At 43.2% G+C, this 21,218-nt stretch overlaps 1 protein-coding gene and 1 non-coding gene across 2 annotated transcripts in view; both read right to left on the bottom strand.

Annotated features, from left to right (window-relative positions):
* LOC126292260 (uncharacterized) overlaps positions 1-21,218 on the bottom strand; it is a 949,965-nt gene that overhangs the window by 884,523 nt on the left and 44,224 nt on the right. The window lies entirely within an intron of this gene.
* On the bottom strand, positions 19,505-19,578 carry Trnat-ugu (transfer RNA threonine (anticodon UGU)). Its single transcript has one exon. It is a non-coding gene; the product is annotated as a tRNA-Thr (tRNA).

Consider the following 21,218-nt stretch of genomic DNA (forward strand, 5'->3'; position numbering starts at 1 on the left):
AACCCAATAAGCACTCAGTAGCACGCTATTGCTATAATGTATTGTGCTGAAATTGCGTTTAAGAGTGAGAACAAGGTCTTTTGCTACAGTGGGAATTTTTATTAGTAACTGCCTATTTAATACAGAGCTACGCCGTAATTATTAGTTTGTTGAGGGAATTTTAGAGTAAGTTTCAAAGCGAAAAATAATGGTTTGCCACGCCATTGCCAGCCATACTAACCACAGCAGACAAATCAGAAGTTAGAAATTTAGTTTCATACATTTCTTAAAGACAGTTACACGAAATGACAATGGATAAGTGGTTATAAACAAACCCATTCATTTTCAGCTGAAAATTCTCGTGTCCGTTCAATAAATTTTACTGAGTCCGATTATGAAAGGAATTTAAAAAAATCAGCTGTTGAATAGTCATTTGAAACGTAAAAACTGATGGTGTCCACCTCTAAATCTACCATTGTTCAGAGCCGATTTAGAGCGTGATACACTACTGGCCATTAAAATTGATACACAAAGAAGAAATGCAGATGGTAACGGGTATTCATTGGACAAATATGTTATACTAGAACTGACATGTGATTACATTTTCACACAATTTTTGTGCAGAGATCCTGAGAAATCAGTACCCATAACAACCACCTCTGGCCGTAATAACGGCCCTGATACGCCTGGACATTGAGTCAAACAGAGCTTGGATGGCGTGTACAGGTACAGCTGCCCATGCAGCTTCAACACGATACCACAGTTCATCAAGAGTAGTGACTGGCGTATTGTGACGAGCCAGTTGCTCGGCCACCATTGACCAGACGTTTTCAGTTGGTGAGAGATCTGGAGAATGTGCTGGCCAGGCAGCAGTTGAACATTTCCTGTATCCAGAAAGGCCCCTACAGAACCTGCAACATGCCGTCGTGCATTAACCTGCTGAAATGTAGGATTTCGAATGAATGGTACAGACACGGATCGTAACACATCTGAAGTGTAACGTCCATTGTTCATAGTACGCTCAATGTGAAGAAGAGGTGATCGAGACGTGTAACCAATGGCACGCCATACCATCACGTCAGGTGATATGAGAGTATAGCGATGACGAATACACACTTCCAATATGCGTTCACCGCGATGTCGCCAAACACGGATGTGAACATCATAATGCTGTAAACAGAACCTGGATTCATCTGAAAAAATTACGTTTTGTCATTCTCGCACCCAGGTTCATCGTTGAGTACATTATTGCGGCGCTCCTGCCTGTGCTGCAGCGTCAAGGGTAACCGCAGCCGTGGTCTCCGAGCTGATATTCCATGCTGCTGCAAACGTCGTCGAACTGTTCGTGCAGATGGTTGTTGTCTAGCAAACGTCGCCATCTGTTGACTCAGGGATCGAGATGTGGCTGCACGATCCGTTACAGCCATTGCGGATAAGATGCCTGTCATCTAGACTGCTAGTGATACGAGGCCGTTGGGATCCAGTATGGCGTTCCGTATTACCCTCCTGAAGCCACCGATCCCATACTCTGCTAAGTCATCGGATTCGACCACAGCGAGCAGCAATGTCGCGATACGATAAACAGCAATCGCGATAGGCTACAATCCGACCTTTATCGAAGTATGGTACGCATTTCTCCTCCTTACACGAGGCATCACAACAACGTTTCACCAGGCAACGCCCGTCAACTGCTGTTTTTGTATGAGAAATCGGTTGGAAACTTTCCTCATGTCAGCAAATTGTAGGTGTCGCCATCGGCGCCGGCCTTGTGTGAATGCCCTGAAAAGCTAATCATTTGCATGTCACAGCATCTTCTTCCTGTCGGTTAAATTTCTCGTCTGTAGCAAGTTATCTTCGTGGTGCAGCAATTTTAATGAGCAGTAGCGTAATTAGCCTGATAACGAGAGAAATATTCGGGCACAAAAACGAAGCTACGGCAAAGAAGCAGAAAATATTTTACGCCTAAATATATAACAAACCATTAAAGAAATTACTATTCGCCAAACATTAACCTTGAGAACAAAAACTGCTGTGAATGAGAGAATGCGTGCTTACGCCAACAACTAACTTACGAACATCTGTAAGTGGGGGGAGGGGGTGTAGATATGGTGTTTCCTAGAATTCAACCCAACTCTGATTTTGTGGGTGATGTGGGCATACCACAGTAGGAAGTTTCGACAGAATGCCTGATAAATATGATCTCAAGATTACGATGTTATAGTGGTTGCGTGAGAGGCAAGTAAACTGCAAGGCTGAACTGTTATCGAAAATAAAGTAAAAAACAAAGCAGCCGTAAGAGTGTACGTCGTGGATAAAGTCGCTGAGAACAGAGACCAAGAAATAAATGACTGTGATGGTAAACCTATTACGTTAATTGATTTTCAAACAGCTCAGCAAAACTGAACGTACTCAGTCATTTATCTCTTTACTTATTCTGATCATCACTAAACTGACATACATTTTTTTTAGCGCAATGCAATCAGACTTTCAATAATGCCTACAAAAGAATGGCCCTGACTAACAATAACCTATACCTTTCATGAATCACTTACCTCACAGAAACCATCGTTACTCGAACTACTGCAATACAGCGAGCGCCACTACTGCCAGCTAAATAAAAGATTCTAACTACTGATAGGCATAGTTAGCAAGTGAAAGATTCTGATAGAGAACAAACAATATATTTACCTTAATAGTGTTCGAAAGTCATTATATATAAGTTCATGACATCCAGTCATACAAATTTACATTATCTGACGGACACACGTCCAGATCGTCCGCTATCAAAACTCTGGCATCTCTCTCCCCACATTCACCACTGCTGGCGGCTCACCTCCAACTGCCCAACACTACACAAGCGAATATTCCAACAATGAGTCCAACCAGCCACAGACTGCACACAGTACAGTAACTGATCTTCATACAGAGCGCTACGTGGCGTTACCAACACAGAAACCTAAACAGCCTACTTACAGTAGTTCGTTTAACGCCCTACAACTGCGATCTAAATCAGACAGAATCGGCATGGCCAAAATAAAACACATTATCAGGGACAAAAATTAGTCTTGTTAATGCTGCTTTTCTTTCAGTTACCCCAAAGGACTGGCAAGGCTACTGCAGTGAAGTGCATTAGCTGGTGCGAAAATATTAGACACCAGGTGGAACAATGGAGACTGTCATCAATGAAGTTATTATCAGACCATGCTCTCAGGCGATGATGACAATGATGATCCTGAATGAAATACAAATGACAGTGATCGTAAGTGAATGTCATTTTGACATTTCTTTCGGTCACAGTGAAGTACACATTGTAGACTTTACTGCTGTTGTACGTTTCATAAACACAATATGAAAATAAATTCCCCAAATCAGTTTCTGACTTTAGATTCACAGTATAGTAAATTGTACATTCATCTACTTCCATTTTTCATTACATAAATAAGCTGTGTTGTATACATGGAAGAACCCTGGAGATACTAAAAGGTATCAGATAGATTATATAATGGTAAGACAGAGATTTAGGAACCAGGTTTTAAGTTGTAAGACATTTCCAGGGGCAGATGTGTACTCTGACTACAATCTATTGGTTATGACCTGTAGATTAAAACTGAAGAAACTGCAAAAATGTGGGAAATTAAGGAGATGGGACCTGGATAAACTAAAAGAACCAGAGGTTGTACAGAGTTTCAGGGAGAGCATAAGGGAACAATTGACAGGAATAGGGGAAAGAAATACAGTAGAAGAACAATGGGTAGCTTTGAGGGATGAAGTAGTGAAGGCAGCAGAGGATCACGTAGGTAAAAAGACGAGGGCTGCTAGAAATCCTTGGGTAACAGAAGAAATATTGAATTTATTTGATGAAAGGAGAAAATATAAAAATGCAGTAAATGAAGCAGGCAAAAAGGATAACAAACGTCTCAAAAATGAGATAGGCAGGAAGTGCAAAATGGCTAAGCAGGGATGGCTAGAGGACAAATGTAAGGATGTAGAAGCTTATCTCACTGGGGGTAAGATATATACTGCCAACAGGAAAATTAAAGAGACCTTTGGAGAGAAGAGAACCACGTTTATGAATAACAAGAGCTCAGATGGCAACCCAGTTCTATGCAAAGAAGGGAAAGCAGAAAGATAGAAGGAGTATATAGAAGGTTTATACAAGGGCGATGTACTTGAGGACAATATTATGGAAATGGAAGAGGATGTAGATGAAGACGAAATGGGAGATACGATACTGCGTGAAGAGTTTGACAGAGCACTGAAAGACCTGAGTCGAAACAAGGCCCCCGGAGTAGACAACATTCCATTAGAGCTACTGACGGCCTTGGGAGAGCCAGTCATGACAAAACTGTACCAGCTGGTGAGCAAGATGTATGAGACAAGCGAAATACCCTCAGACTTCAAGAATAATATAATAATTCTAATCCCAAAGAAAGCAGGTGTTGACATGTGTGAAAATTACCGAACTATCAGTTTAATAAGTTACAGCTGCAAAATACTAACGCGAATTCTTTACAGACGAGTGGAAAAACTGGTAGATGCGGACCTTGAGGAGGATCAGTTTGGATTCCGTAGAAACGTTGGAACACGTGAGGCAATACTGACCTTACGACTTATCTTAGAAGAAAGATTAAGAAAAGGCAAACCTACGTTTCAAGCATTTGTAGACATAGAGAAAGCTTTTGACAATGTTGACTGGAATACTCTTTTTCAAATTCTAAAGGTGGCAGGGGTAAAATACAGGGAGCGAAAGGCTATTTACAATTTGTACAGAAACCAGATGGCAGTCATAAGAGTCGGGGGGCATGAAAGGGAAGCAGTGGTTGGGAAAGGAGTGAGACAGGGTTATAGCCTCTCCCCGATGTTATTCAATCTGTATATTGAGCAAGCAGTAAAGGAAACAAAAGAAAAATTTGGAGTAGGTATTAAAATTCATGGAGAAGAAGTAAAAACTTTGAGGTTTGCCGATGACATTGTTATTGTGTCAGAGACGGCAAAGGACTTGGAAGAGCAGTTGAACGGAATGGACAGTGTCTTGAAAGGAGGATATAAGATGAGCATCAACAAAAGCAAAACGAGGATAATGGAATATAAAATTAAATCGGGTGATGCTGAGGGTATTAGACTGAATTAGATTGAATTAGATGAGACACTTGAAGTAGTAAAGGAGTTTAGCTATTTAGGAAGTAAAATAACTGATGATGGTCGAAGTAGAGAGGATATAAAATGTAGACTGGCAATGGCAAGGAAAGCGTTTCTGAAGAGGAGAAATTTGTTAACATCGAATATAGATTTATGTATCAGGAAGTCGTTTCTGAAAGTATTTGTTTGGAGTGTAGCCATGTATGGAAGTGAAACATGGACGATAACTAGTTTGGACAAGAAGAGAATAGAAGCTTTCGAAATGTGGTGCTACAGAAGAATACTGAAGATAAGGTGGATAGATCAAGTAACTAATGAGGAGGTATTGAATAGGATTGGGGAGAAGAGAAGTTTGTGGCACAACTTGACAAGAAGAAGGGATCGGTTGGTAGGACATGTTTTGAGGCATCAAGGGATCACAAATTTAGCATTGGAGGGCAGCGTGGAGGGTAAAAATCGTAGAGGGAGACCGAGAGATGAGTGCACTAAGCAGATTCAGAAGGACGTAGGTTGCAGTAGGTACTGGGAGATGAAGAAGCTTGCACAGGATAGAGTAGCATGGATTGCTGCATCAAACCAGTCTCAGGACTGAAGGCAACAACAACAACAACAACAACAACAAGAAATAAGCTGTAGGTAAAACATTCCAGCATGATAATATCAACAAATTAGGTGATTTCGGGTCCGACGGAAGTGTCACTTAAGCGGGTAATATTTCCACGAGTGCCGCCTGTGGTTTCGTGTTAAGCACAAAGCGCTGTAGTGGTGTCAGCATTGCTGCAAGGAGGCGACGCTGCCTTTCTCTCACCTCTCCTCTACCCTCAGCAGCCGTGATGCGGGTGAACGACCGTTCCCTACAGCCACCGCGTGGAGCGTCAACTTATCGTGGACAAACAGCACGTTGCCTATCCTATAAAGCGTTATCAGGACTTGGGTGTAATGTATTTGATAAGGACACGCACTTTCACCAGGGTGAGAGCTATCAACAAGGTAAAAACAGCCAAAGGTAGTAAGCGGACTGAGAGAGAACAAAGAGAGAGATTAATGGAGTTAAAGAGTTTAAAATTACATTATAAGGGGTTTCTCCGTACTACTGGTCTATGAGACCTAAAACTGGGTCTCATCTCCCAGAAAGAGAGCAGTGCTTTTCGAGATGGTGAAAGAGATTGGCATCCATTGGAGGCTTTGCACTAGCATTTCACCCACTTAGACAATTTTTAAGTGACGAAGTTTAATAATAGTAACAGTAAATACACTGAAGTTTGGAAAACCTCGATTACATTCATACCAGCGTTTGCGTTAAACACATGTGCCAGTAAGCTCCAACGCAGTGCGGCGTGAGAGAGGGTTCATGGTGACGTCACAGCCCGCCTGCGCGTGATTTCTGTAGGACGAGCTTGTAGTAACAGCGACGTTGCACTGGTCCCATGTGTATCTAACGACATCGTCCATTACATCGTGATTTGTAACGTTCCCATAAGGTGAGGTGCAACAGCTGTAAAGTATTTTATAAAATGCATTTTAACCATCAACTGTTTGTCCCTTTAGTCATCTACTGTTTTCGGTTATTAACCATCATCTGGGACGTAGGGTGCACCAGATTACTTCAAAGTATCCCACATTCCTTTGAAGCTGAACAACGTCGGAATTGTTGTTGGGCGGCCGGGGTTGTCGAGCGGTTCTAGGCGCTACAGTCTGGTTCCCGCGCGACCGCTACTGTCGCAGGTTCGAATCCTGCTTCGGGGATGGGTGCGTGTGATGTCCTTAGGTTAGTTAGGTTTAAGTAGTTCTAAGTTCTAGGGGACTGGTGACCTCAGAAGTTAAGTCCCATAGTGCTCAGAGCCATTTGAAACACACACTACATACAAACACTTTTCAGGAAAGACTACCTGACACTTATATCTATCTGAATAATTTCTTATATCTCATCATGATTTCTTCAATTTCTTCGTTATCTGCAGAGCTAGTTGGCATATGAATTTGTACTACTGTAGTAGGCGTGGGCTTCGTGTCTTTCTTGGCCACAATAAGGCGTTCACTATTCTGTTTGTAGTAGCTTACCCGAGCTCCTATTTTTTTTTTATTCATTATTAAACCTACTGCTGCATTACCCCTATTTGATTTTGTATTTATAACCCTGTATTCACCTGACCAGAAGTCTTGTTCCTCCTGCCACCGAACTTCGCTAATTCACACTATATCTAACTTTAACCTACCCATTTTCCTTTTTAAATTTTCTAGCCTACCTGCCCAGTTAAGAGATCTGACATTCCACGCTTAGATCCGTAGAACGCCAGTTTTCTTTCTCCTGATAACGACGTCCTCGCCAGGAGATCCGAATGGGAGACTATTTTACCTCCGGAATATTTTACCCAAGAGGACAGTAAAGCAGCATGCCCTCGGAAATAATTACGGCTGTAGTTTTCCCTTGCTTTCCGCCGTTCGCAGTACCAGCACAGCAAGACCGTCTTGTTTAGTGTCACAAGGCCAGATCAATCAATCATCCAGACTGTTGCCCCTGCAACTACTGAAAAGGCTGCTGCCACTCTTCAGGAACCACACGTTTGTCTGGCATCTCAACGGATACCCCTCCGCTGTGGTTGCACCTACAGTACGGTTGTCTGTATCGCTGAGGCACGCAAGCCTCCCCACCAACGGCAAGGGCTATGGTTCATGGGGGGATTATAATAATGACAAACGGTTTCTGTTCTGCGAAAGTCCACGGCAAAGGCGGCCACGACTGCTACCAATATTATACGTGATATGGTTCTTGGGTCTGTAGATATAAGTGACAAACGATAGGACGCCCAATCTACCACTAGCCTTGTTATTATTGTCATTATTAGTGTCATCATCACTACTATTACTATTAACATTAGTGACAGGAGTAGTAGAAGAGGTACTGCCAGTGTTAAGTTCACAAGCTCATAAAATTATTTCAGCGCATTCTCCCCTTGTTGTTTTTGTTGTTGTTGTTGTTGTGGTCTTCAGTCCTGAGACTGGTTTGATGCAGCTCTCCATGCTACTTTATCCTGTGCAAGCTTCTTCATCTCGCAGTACCTACTGCAGCCTACATCCTTCTGAATCTGCTTAGTGTACATACCTCTTGGTCTCCCTCTACGATTTTTACCCTCCATGCTGCCCTCCAGTACTAAATTGGTGATCCCTTGATGCCTCAGAACATGTCCTACCAACCGATCCCTTCTTCTAGTCAAGTTGTGCCACAAGATCCTCTTCTCCCAAAATCTATTCAATACCTCCTCATTAGTTATGTGATCCACCCACCTAATCTTCAGCATTCTTTTGTAGCACCACATTTCGAAAGCTTCTATTCTCTTCTTGTCCAAACTATTTATCGTCCATGTTTCCCTTCCACACATGGCTATGCTCCATACAAATACTTTCAGAAACAACTTCCTGACACTTAAATCTACACTCGATGTATACAAATTTCTCTTCTTCAGAAACGCTTTCCTTGCCATTGCCAGTCTACATTTTATATCCTCTCTACTTCGATCAACATCAGTTATTTTGCTCCCGAAATAGCAAAACTCCTTTCCTACTTTAAGTGTCTCATTTCCTAATCTAATTCCCCAGCATCACGCGACTTAATTCGACTACATTCCATTATCCTCGTTTTGCTTTTGTTGATGTTCATCATATATCTTCCTTTCAAGACAATGTCCATTCCGTTCAACTGCTCTTCCAAGTCCTTTGCTGTCTCTAACAGAATTACAATGTCATCGGGGAACCTCAAAGTTTTTATTTCTTCTCCATGGATTTTAATACCTACTCCGAATTTTTCTTTTGTTTCCTTCACTGCTTTCTCAATATACAGATTGAATAACATCGGGGATAGGCTACAACCCTGTCTCACTCCCTTCCCGACCACTGCTTCCGTTTCATGCCCCTCGACTGTTATAACTGCCATCTGGTTTCTGTACAAATTGTAAATAGCCTTTCGCTTCCTTTATTTTACCCCTGCCACTAAAAAACATGTATTTTGTGATTTGGTTTACATTTTTTCTGCATAAGTCTCTGTGAAGCAGAAGGTTCACATTTTTTTTAGGTTATGATGTAACTTTATCCACTCTATTCTTTCCTCAACCTTTTTGCAATATAAGTAATTTTTTGTAATAGAGTTGGTATCTTCTGCACGCTAAACTTACGTGTTTTATCATACTATTACATGAATGTATTACAGATAATTCTATATTTAATGATTGCATTTATTACTGGTCTGCTATAAGAGATTGTCATATTGATTTAATGTAAAATTACGTTGCTTAATACCGGGAAGGCGCAGTGTTTACGCAAATTGTATAGAACCCACTGCACATCAATTTTTCCTTACAGCTTAAGATTCCGCAGTGTTAAGCGGAAGTTACTTTTTTAGTGACATTGTTTTAGCTCATATTTGTTCTTTTTCCTCTCGTATTTGTAACAGTTGTCCTTTGTAAATGGAGCACTTAACTGCTGCACTCTGAATTATACGTACAGTATTACTCTGTCAGCAAATGTATTAGAGATTTTATACCTAATGTATACATGTAAATTTATTGCATTATTAGTAGCCTTGTAGAAGAAATATTTATTCTTACTTTAAGGTAAACTGCTATTAATGATCACAAGCAACTAGTAGCTCTTACGCGCATGTATTCAGCGCTCTCTAAATCTAGATTTTTCGTCATCGCTTGAGCCTCTACCTTTGAATATTTGGACTTTGTCTCTGGCATGGTGAATACTTACGTTATGCAAATATTTTATTCTTTAGACCAATATTAGAATCTTACATAGACATTTGTGCAGTTATTGTGACGTTCGCTGAGTCTAATCTGGCTGTAGTCTTAAGCCATGGCATGTGATGTTTCTGGTTTCACATTTTTTATATCAATTTCATATATATCAAGAGCCGCTCGGCTTCAGCTTATATAACTTACCACCATCTGATATAACAATTGAGTACGCTTACCTCACAAATATTCTTCGATCATTAATATTTTATAATGTATGGGTAGATCACATAACTAATGAGGAAGTATTGAATAGGATTGGAGAGAAGAGGAGCATGTGGCACAACTTGACTAGAAGAAGGGATCGGTTGGTAGGACATGTTCTGAGGCATCAAGGTATCACCAATTTAGTATTGGAGCGAAGCGTAGAGGGTAAAAATAGTAGAGGGAGACCAAGAAATGAATACACCAAAGAAGATTCAGAAGGATGTAGGCTGCAGTACGTACTGGGAGATGAAGAAGCTTGTACAGGTTGGAGTAGCATGGAGAGCTGTATCAAACCAGTCTCAGGACTGAAGACCACAACAATAACATTATGTATGTGAAAATAGTTTGTAAACGTTTATATACAGCTGTAGGGCCCATTCTTTCTGAAGAAGATTTTCTCTGCCCGGGGAAGTGAAATGGCTCTGAGCACTATGGGACTTAACATCTATGGTCATCAGTCCCCTAGAACTTAGAACTCCTTAAACTTAACTAACCTACGGAGATCACACAACACCCAGTCATCCCGACGCAGAGAAAATCCCTGACCCAGCCGGGAATCGAACCCGGGAACCCGGGCGCGGGTAGCGAGAACGCTACCGCACGACCACGAGCTGCGGACCCAGGGGAGTGAGTGTGTAAGTAAGCTGTTTAGGTTTTTTTATTGGTAACGCCACGTAGCGCTCTGTATGAAAATCACTGGCTGTGCTGTGTGCAGTCTGTGGCTGGTTGGCATTGTTGTAATACACGCCATTGTAGTGTTGGGCAGTTGGCTGTTAACAGAGCGTAGCGTTGCGCAGTTGGAGGTGAGCCGCCAGCAGTGGGGGATGTGGGGAGAGAGATGGCGGACTTTTGAAATTTGTAAGAATGGATGTCACTTTTGAACACTATTGAGGTAAATACATTGTTTGTTCTCTATTAATATCTTTCATTTGCTAACTACGCCTATCAGTAGTTAGTGCCTTCAGTGGTTTGAATCTTCTATTTAGCTGGCAGTAGTGGCGCTCGCTGTATTGCAGTAGTTCGAGTAACAAAGATTTTTGTGAGGTAAGTGATTTGTAAAGGTATATATTAATGTCAGTCAGGGCCATTCTTTTGTAGGTATTACTGGAAGTCAGATGGCGTTGCGCTAAAAATATTGTGTGTCAGTGTAAGCACAGACATGTATAATTGTTGAAAGGTGACGTTTCAAGTGTTTGTGTTGTCCTCCTCATTTAATCATAATTATTCGTGGCAGTGGCTAGATTGCACTGTGTACAAATTGAACTGTGTAAAAATTGGGACTTTTTATGGGCGATGATAGCTGCGAAGTTGGGCCTCCCACAAACCAAACATGATCATCATCATCTTCTGAAGAAGATACTTTTATGAATATCGAAACCTAGGTTAAGGGCTTTGTTTTGCAAATGGTTGGCTCATTTTTTTCAACCTCCTCTAAAAGATAACTGTATATTAACAAAGCCAAAACACAGTCATAGTGTCGTTGGATGAATACCCACACAACTACATCCAGAAGAAATGTCTTTACTATCAAGTTGTCTGTGAGGTGCCTGTGCGACGTGAAGGCCTGGCAAGATAGTAGGTCCGTGCTGCCGGTGTCTGGCGGCTGACGTCCTGGTGGTGAAGACCAGGACCAACTGGGTCGGACCTGCTGGCGTTGAACGATGAGACGAATCTGATGGTACTGCCGACTGGTAGCACTCGGTCTGATCTGCTGCTGCGGCCTCTCGTAACTGCTGGTACTGTCGGAGGGTGTAACTGACTTATTAGCACGGTTCGGCGATGGCCTAAACAGTAGGCAGCGGATGCATATCCGCGCGGCGCTGCTGGAGCACGTGACCTGGCGTAGCAAAATACGAGGTGCATTCAAGTTCTAAGGCTTCCGATTTCTTTTCTCCGGACTGGAAAGAGATAGAAACATGTGCATTTTTTTAAAATGAGGCAGCGTTCATTGTCAATACGTCCCAGAGACGGCAGCACCGTATGGTAGATGGAATTTTACCGCCAGCGGCGAGAATGAGAAATGTTTTAAATACTTAAAATGGCGACGTTTTCCTCACTTGAACAGTGTGCAATCATTTGTTTTGTGAATTTGCGTGGTGTGAAACCAATTGAAATTCATCGACAGTTGAAGGAGACATGTGGTGATGGAGCTATGGATGTGTCGAAAGTGCGTTCGTGGGTGCGACAGTTTAATGAAGGCAGAACATCGTGTGGCAACAAACCGAAACAACCTCGGGCTCGCACAAGCCGGTCTGACGACATGATCGAGAAAGTAGAGAGAATTGTTTTGGGGGATCGCCGAATGACTGTTGAACAGATCGCCTCCAGAGTTGGCATTTCTGTGGGTGCTGTGCACACAGTCCTGCATGACGACCTGAAAATGCGGAAAGTGTCATCCAGGTGGGTGCCACGAATGCTGACGGACGACCACACGGCTGCCCGTGTGGCATGTTGCCAAGCAATGTTGACGCGCAACGACAGCACGAATGGGACTTTCTTTACGCCGGTTGTGACAATGGATGAGACGTGGATGCCATTTTTCAATCCAGGAACAAAGCGCCAGTCAGCTCAATGGAAGCACACAGATTCACCGCCACCAAAAAAACATTCGGGTAGCCGCCAGAGCTGAAAAAAATGATGGTGTCCATGTTCTGGGACAGCGAGGGCGCGATCCTTACCCATTGCGTTCCAAAGGGCACTACGGTAGCAGGTGCATTCTACGAAAATGTTTTGAAGAACAAATTCCTTCCTGCACTGCAACAAAAACGTCCGGGAAGGGCTGCGCGTGTGCTGTTTCACCAAGACAACGCACCGGCACATCCAGCTAACGTTACGAAACAGTTTCTTCGTGATAACAACTTTGAAGTGATTCCTCATGCTCCCTACTCACCTGACCTGGCTGCTTGTGACTTTTGGCTTTTTCCAACGATGAAAGACACTCTCCGTGGCCGCACATTCGCCAGCCGTGCTGCTATTGCCTCAGAGATTTTCCAGTGCTCAAAACAGACTGCTAAAGAAGCCTTCGCCGCTGCCATGGAATCACGGCGTCAGCGTTGTGGAAAATGTGTACGTCTACAGGACGATTACGTCGAGAAGTAACGCCAGTTTCATCGATTTCGGGTGAGTAGTTAATTACAAAAAAAATCGGAGGCCTTAGAACTTGAATGCACCTCGTAGTGCCCTGAGGACAGCGCTCGCTGATGCGACAGTCACGTTGCCTGTCGGCGAGATTGGCGCCCCCGGATTCTGTGGAGGAGGTGTGGTAAACAGCCCAGGCCTTAAGAGGAAAATACGAAGGGCGTTTGAAAAGTCCGTGCAAAGTCCGATAGGTGCGGATGCGGTTCATGCCCTCGCAGAGAATGGGTAATTTCCTGTTCCACTGCCTTCCTTTCCCTGTTCGCAGCTCTCTCTTCGAACAGGTGGTGGTGCTATTCCTTCGAGGTGGTAAAGCCATTCGACTGGAGTGGGTTTCAAGCAACCTGTTATAATTCTACAGGTTCGCTGAGAGCTACACACACCTGTTTGGCATGAGTTGAGTTATACCAAACAGGACAGGCACATTCTGCAGCAGAATATCACAGTGCCACTGCAGATGTTCGTATTGTTACAGGTTGACGGTCCCACTGTGATCCCGCCTGTTTCCGTAGGAGATTGTTCCTGGTGGAAGTTTTCGACTTGCATTTCGTGCAGTGCTTTTTGAAAGCGAGACATCTGTCAGGTGTCACTCCCAGGTATTTTGGAGTCTCGTACTGTTCCAGTTCGGCCCCTGACCATACTGTTTTCAACTTGCGAGTGACTTCCGTGTTTCTCAAATGAAAAGCACACAACTGGGTCTTTGAAGGGTTTGGTTTAAGCTAGTTGTGTTGTGGTATCTGGATAGATCTTCAAGGGCATTCGTGAGCTTGTTCTCCACCGATTCAAAATCTCTGCTCTGGGTGGCAAGAGCGAGGTCGTCAGCATATAAGACACTCCTGCTGTTTGGGGCTATTGGTTGATCATTCGTGTATATATTAAACAAAATTGGAGCCAAAACACTTCTTTGCGGGAGGCCATTCTTCTGTAGCCTCCATCGACTACGCTGTCCTTGAACGTCGACGAATAAACTTCAGTTCTGCAGAAGGGAGGCGATGAGTCTGGTTGGACCCAAATCTTTGGTCAGATTGTGGACCTTGTAGTAGTTGGTGAATGATAGTATCATACGCTGCTGATAAGTCGACAAATGCCACTGCTGTTATCTTCCGAGCTTGAAAGCAATCTTCTGTAAACTGTGTGAGATTTAGCAATTGCCCAGTACGCTTATCAAGACAGTGAAATTCGCAGTGAAAGAACAGTATGTAGCGAAAACTTTCGCGATTACACACTCCACGCTGTCGACAAGCATGAAGCAGGAAAGATGAGATTGCTGAAACTCCACAGTAAAGGCGGATGAAGAGGTTCAAAATGCCTCTGATCACTATGGGACTTAACAGCTGAAGTCATCAGTCCCCTAGAACTTAGAACTACTTAAACCTAATTAACCTAAGGACACCACACACATTCATGTCCGAGGCAGGATTCGAACGTGCGACCGTAGCGGTCGCTCGGTTCCAGACTGAAGCGCCTAGAACCGCTCGGCCACACTGGCCATCACGGATGAAGAGGTTGCCGCGTCTTGAGAAATGGCTAACTCAGTCACAGGACGAAACCCAGCCATCGGAGGTTATGTACGTAAAACACCCCTAATTCATTCGGTAAAAAAGAAGCTTTCTAGAGCCAAGCTCGTACAAAAATTTCTTTCCTTTCAACAACTCATTTCGACCGACTTTGCTGAAATTCATATCTGCAACATATTGCACATAAATGGAACATACCTCATGTCATGACTTAGTAATAATTCAGAAATTTTTTGTTTGACATTACATGCAACGGAAAAGGAAACTGTGCATCGACATACTTACAAAAGGCTTTTGTCTCGAGTTCTTCGGCCTACGTTCATCTAATGATTTTACTGACGTTTCGCCAGCCACTCGTGCTTAGTAATAATTCAGAAAAATTTTTGTTTGACATTACATGCAACGGAAAAGGAAACTGTGCATCGACATACTTACAAAAGGCTTTTGTCTCGAGTTCTTCGGCCTACGTTCATCTAATGATTTTACTGACGTTTCGCCAGCCACTCGTGCTGGCTAAACGTCAGTAAAATCATTAGATGCACGTCGGCCGAAGAACCCGAGACAGAAGCCAATAGGCATTTGTCAACAAGTGGCTACGAAAGCCTTAACAATTTTATACTTCTAAACGTTTTGCTATAAAACTTGTTCACTGAGTGTTGAAACCTACCGCCAAGTTCCCCTGTTAGAGGTAAAATGTAGCAACTTGTACAGAAGTTCGTCAGGAATAAAACATGCACTGTCAAGGAGCGCCTCGTGTACATGGTCATGCCCGCATATGTAACGCTCATATATGATTGCCACATCATAAAAATCACAATATACAATGAAATGCACAGTAGCACACCTGTTAGCTTCACGTATTCCATTTCATTCCATTCCAACGGTCCTTTCCAATGAAGTATGTGAAGCTGAAAGATATGCTACTGTGAATTTTATTGTATATTGTGATTTTTAGGTCGCACATAATCATGTGTAATGACTATATATACCGACTTGGCCATGTACGCGAGGTGCTGTTTGGTTGTGAATGTTTTACTCCTCACAAAGTTTTGCAGAAGTTGTACATTTCATCCGCTAACACAATTTGGCAGGACGTTTCAATTCACAATGAACACATTTTCTAACAAAACTTCTGAAGGTATATGTAAATGAATATTTTTCTTTTCCGTTTCTTGTAATGTCAATCAATCAAAAAAAAAACTTTTACGTTGTAATTCATGTTATGAGCTATACTCCATGTATGAGCACTACGTTACAGACCTGACGATGAGAGAAAAGTCTGTCGAAACCGTTGTTGAAAATAAATATTTATGCGTTCTTCGCTCTAGAATTTTTTTCTGAGTAAAACTCCCTCTCATTTCTCAACATGAGAAAATTCAGTCCAATTCATTCGCTGTTTTTCTGGGAACTGGAAGGTTCTCCGGTAGTGAGATTGTTGCAATAGCTGTAAAAAAAATCGTTTTTAAGAAGATTTGTGGAGGACATGGGAGCATTGGTGATACAATTTGTTGATCACGGAAAAATCAGTGTTTTGTTATGTATTCTCCGAAATTCGTGGGTGCCTTTAGCTTGAAATATTAAAATAAAAATAATGAAAACGGTAAAAACTATAAACTTTATTTTTTATTTAAAGTTGTTAGTGTCTCCTTTCATTCGTAGAGAAGTGCGTATGGTATTAAAACTACTGTGCTACCTTTTTTATTTATTACTGTGCTACCTTTTTTATTTATGTTTATTTCAGCTTTTTTCTGATTTCACTTTGATCCATCTAACTCGTGTTAAATCTATCTCTCAATCAGTTATTCGAATTTTTATACTGGCCCTTCGAATTCTAAATTATCGAGACTCGATCGTAGTTACAACCGAGGTTATTTTTTTACTTTCCTCTGACTTTACTGCAATCGAACCCTTTTCTCTACCACTCACGAAATTTCGTTTTACTCCCCCTCAGCCTCTCCTTACAGCACCCGCCAGGGTTAACGTTACAAGTTCAGCGCGTTTAGACGCCTGTGTACAAGAGTCGAGAAACGGACGCTTGCAGCGTCGCTTGGAAAGTGAACAGGGGTCGCTGGGTACATGGAAAGTTCCGGACAACGAAGCCCGCACTCGCCGGTATTCCGTTCCGCTCGGAATGCCGTGAAGCGAGATTAGAATAGAACACAGGCCCGTACGTGGCGGCCCAGTCTGACGTCACGGCAAGCACGGAACAAACGTAGCGGCGTCTCTGGCTAACTGCATGCGGGGCAACGGTGTGGAAAACACGCCTGGTGTAACCTCGCCTCGAGACAGCACCAGAGGACGCCGTGGTTGTAGCGTTCGGTCCGGAGACTGGTTCGATACAGCTCTCCCGTCCTATGCTAGCCCCTTCATCTCAGAATATTCTTTCGCACAGTCCCACCGACTGGAAAAAAAGCACAGGAGACTCCTGTGTATGGAAAGGTTAAGAGATCGGAACAGCAAATTTCCAGATCAGTATCCCTAAAACCATTTTGCTGCGGAATACTTGAACATATTCTCAATTCGAATACACTAAAATTTCTTGAGACTGAGAAGCTTATGTCCACGAATCAGCATTAATTTAGAAAGCATCGCCCCTGCGATAATCAGCTTGCCCTTTTCTCAGTTGATATACTGCGAATTGTGGATGAAGTGCAACAAGCAGATTCCATAATTCTACACCACTGGCCATTAAAATTGCTACATCAAGAAGAAATGCAGAAGATAAACGGGTATTCATTGGACAAATATATTATACCAGAGCAGACATGTGATTACATTTTGACGCAATTTGGGTGCATAGATCCTGAGAAATCAGTACCCAGAACAACCACCTCTGGCCATAATAACGGCCTTGATACGTCTGGGCATTGAAACAAACAGAGCTTCGATGGCGTGTACAGGTACAGCTGCCCATGCAGCTTCAACAGGATACCACAGTTCAAGAGAAGTGACTGGCGTATTGTGACGAGCCAGTTGCTCGGCCACCATTGACCAGACGTTTTCAGTTGATGAGAGGTCTGGAGAATGTGCTGGCCAGGGCAGCAGTCGAACATTTTCTGTATCAAGAAAGGCCCCTACAGGACCTGCAACATGCCGTCGTCCATTAACCTTCTGAAATTTAGGATTTCGCAGGGATCGAATGAAGGGTAGAGCCACGGGTCGTAACACATCTGAAATGTAACGTGCACTGATCAAAGTGCCCTCAATGCGAACGTGATCGAGACGCGTAACCAATGGCACGCCATACCATTACGTCCGGTGATATGCGAGTATAGCGATGACGATTTCACGCTTCCAATATACGTTCACCGCGATGTCGCCAAACACGGATGCGACCATCATGAGTCTGTAAACGGAACCTGGATTCATCCCAAAAAATGATCCAGGTTCGTCGTTGAGTTCACCACCGCAGGCGCTCCTGTCTGTGATGCGGCGTCAAGGGTAACCCCAGCCATGGTCTCCGAGCTGATAGTCCCTGCTGCTGCGAACGTCGTCGAACTGTTCGTGCAGATGGTTGTTGTCTTGCAAACGTCCCCATCTGTTGACTCAGGGATCGAGACGTGGCTGCACGATCCGTTACAGCCATGCGGATAAGATGCCTGTCATCTCGACTGCTAGTGATATGAGGCCGTTGAGATCCAGCACGGCGTTCCGCATTACCTTCCTGAACCCACCGATTCCATATTCTGCTAACAGTCATTGGATCTCGACCAACGCCAACAGCAATGTCGCGATACGATAAACAGCAATCGAAATAGGCTACAATCCGACCTTTATCAAAGTCGGAAACGTGATGGTACGCATTTCTCCTCCTTACACGAGGCATCACAACAACGTTTCACCAGGCAACGCCGGTCAACTGCTGTTTATGTATGAGTAATCGGTGGAAACTCTGCTCATGTCAGCACGTTGTAGCTGTCGTCACTGACACCTGCCTTGCATGAATGCTCTGAAAAGCTAATCATTTGCATATCACAGCATCTTCTTTTTGTCGGTTCAATTTCGTGTCTGTAGCACGTCATCTTCGTGGTGTAGCATTTTTAAGGGCCAGTAGTGTAGATTGCAGGCTGTTAACAAAGGTACGAGCGTATCCAACAGGTTCACAGATATGTGAATGCCTCGAAGACTTCTTAGCTAATAGAATCCAGTATGTTCTCTTCGAATGCGAATGTTCATCAGAGACAGGGGTGTCGTCAGGAGTGCCTTAGGGAAGTGTGACAGGACCGCTGTTATTCCCTGTATACATAAACGATTTGGCGGTCAGGGTGGCCAGAAATCTGCGATTGTTTGCTCATGATGCTGTGCTGTATAGTCTGGTGTTCAATTTGGAATGACTGTAGACAGATACAAGACGACTGACACAACATATCTAGTTAGTTTGCTGAATGGTTCAAAATGGCTCTGAGCACTATGCGACTTAACTGATGAGGTCATCAGTCCCCTAGAACTTAGAGCTCCTTAAACCTAACTAACCTAAGGACATCACACAACACCCAGTCACCACGAGGCAGAGAAGTGCTGAATGGCAGAGAGCTCTAAATGTAGGAAAATGTAAGTTAATGCGGATAAGTAGGAAGAACAAACGTGGTAATGTATGAAGATAGTAACTGTTCTCGAAAGAACAGATACCATTGATGATCGTGCGGCTTCTCTAGAATAAATGATAATTAACTGAAACCCTCAGCTGCCGACATGTGTTGTTGATATACCTCAGTGGGGACAGCTGGAAGTGTGTGCCCCGACCGGGACTCGAACCCGGGATCTCCTGCTTACATGGCAGACGCTCTATCCATCTGAGCCACCGAGGACACAGATGAAGAACACGACTGCAGGGACTTATCCCATGCACGCATCCCGTGAGACCCACATTTCTAACTGTCCCGGTCGGGGCACACATTTTCAGCTGTCCCCACTGAGGTATATCAACAACACCTGTCGGCAGCTGAGGATTTCAATTTCATTTAAACGTGTAATGTTAGGATACAGCATTACTAATGTCTCGCTTGAGACAAGCAATTCGTTTAAATACCTGGGCATAACGTTGCAAAGCGATATGAGAGGAACGAACATGAGAGAACTGTGGTAGGGAGGGCGAATGGTTGACTTTGGTTTACGGGGAGAATTTTAGGAAAGAGTGGTTCACTTGTAAAGGAGACAGATTATAGGGCGCCGGTGCGACCTATTCTTGAGTACTGCTCGAGTGTTTGGGATCCGCATCAGGTCGGACTGAAGGAAGACATCGAAGCAACTCAAAATCGGGCTGCTGTATTTGTTACCGGTAGGTTCGAACAAAACGTAAGTGCTACGGAGATGCTTCGAGAAATCGAATGTGAATTCCTGGAGTGAAAGCGATGTTTTCAGAAAATTTAGAGAAATGGCATCTGAAGCTGACCACCGGACGATTCTACTGTCGTCAACATACATTACGCTTAAGGACCACGAAGATAAGATTCGGGGAATCGGGACTCCTACGGATGCATACGAACAGTCGTTTTTCCGTCCCTCTGCTTAGAAGTGGAACAGGGAAGGAAATTACTAGTAGTGGTACAGGGTACCCTCCGCCACGTACCGTAGGGTAGCTTGCGGAGTATCGAAATAGGTGTACGGCGACTTATATCCATCTGAACCTGCTTACTGTATTCATGCCATTGTCTCCCACATACCATTCCACTCTTTCGCCTGTTACCATATTGACAATGCCTTCGTGTCTGAGGATGTGTCCCATCAACCGATCTCGTCTTTTAGTCCACTTGCGCCACAAATTTCTTTCTCCCCAGTGGTATTCAGTACTTCCTCTCCAGTTATTCGACTTAACCACCTAATCTTGAGCATTCTTTTGTAGCGCCATTCTTGAAAAGCTTCTACTGGGATTGGACAATATATGGAGGAGCGATGGGGATCACGAATGAATGTGGATTCATCAGTAAACCGTTAGGCAGGGTGCTCAAATTACGTTCCCTTAGTACGTTCGGACCTGTATAAACCCTGAAGGGTTACGGAAGAGGCTCAAAATTGGTGTTATATCCTTGTATTTACTGTCCACCTGCAGGAACGCTAAAATTAAATTGTTATAACATGCTACAGTCAGTATTCGATATAGACATTAACACTTCAAAAACAGAAATGCAAGAAACAGGGAGATACAAAATTTCGTTCCCCATAAAAATTTTTACAAGTAAAATTAATTTAAAAGCATTTTTCCATTCTAACGCTTACAAACACTTTCACTATTATGAATGACGTGAAGTCCATGAATGAACGATGTCTTCAAGGTCTTTCAGTCTTCTAAACATGTGGTACGTACGAATTTGTATGCATGTGTAGATGACTAGCATGTTTAGTGATATCAAGTCAAGCATTTCGTGCAACGAATCCATTTCTCTCTACTTGCGCTTGTCTCTTCTGACAAAAATCAAATAATCTCTACAAATAGCAAATAAAATCAAAA

The sequence above is a fragment of the Schistocerca gregaria genome, chromosome 9, assembly GCF_023897955.1.
Source record: "Schistocerca gregaria isolate iqSchGreg1 chromosome 9, iqSchGreg1.2, whole genome shotgun sequence".
Taxonomy (NCBI): Eukaryota; Metazoa; Arthropoda; class Insecta; order Orthoptera; family Acrididae; genus Schistocerca; species Schistocerca gregaria.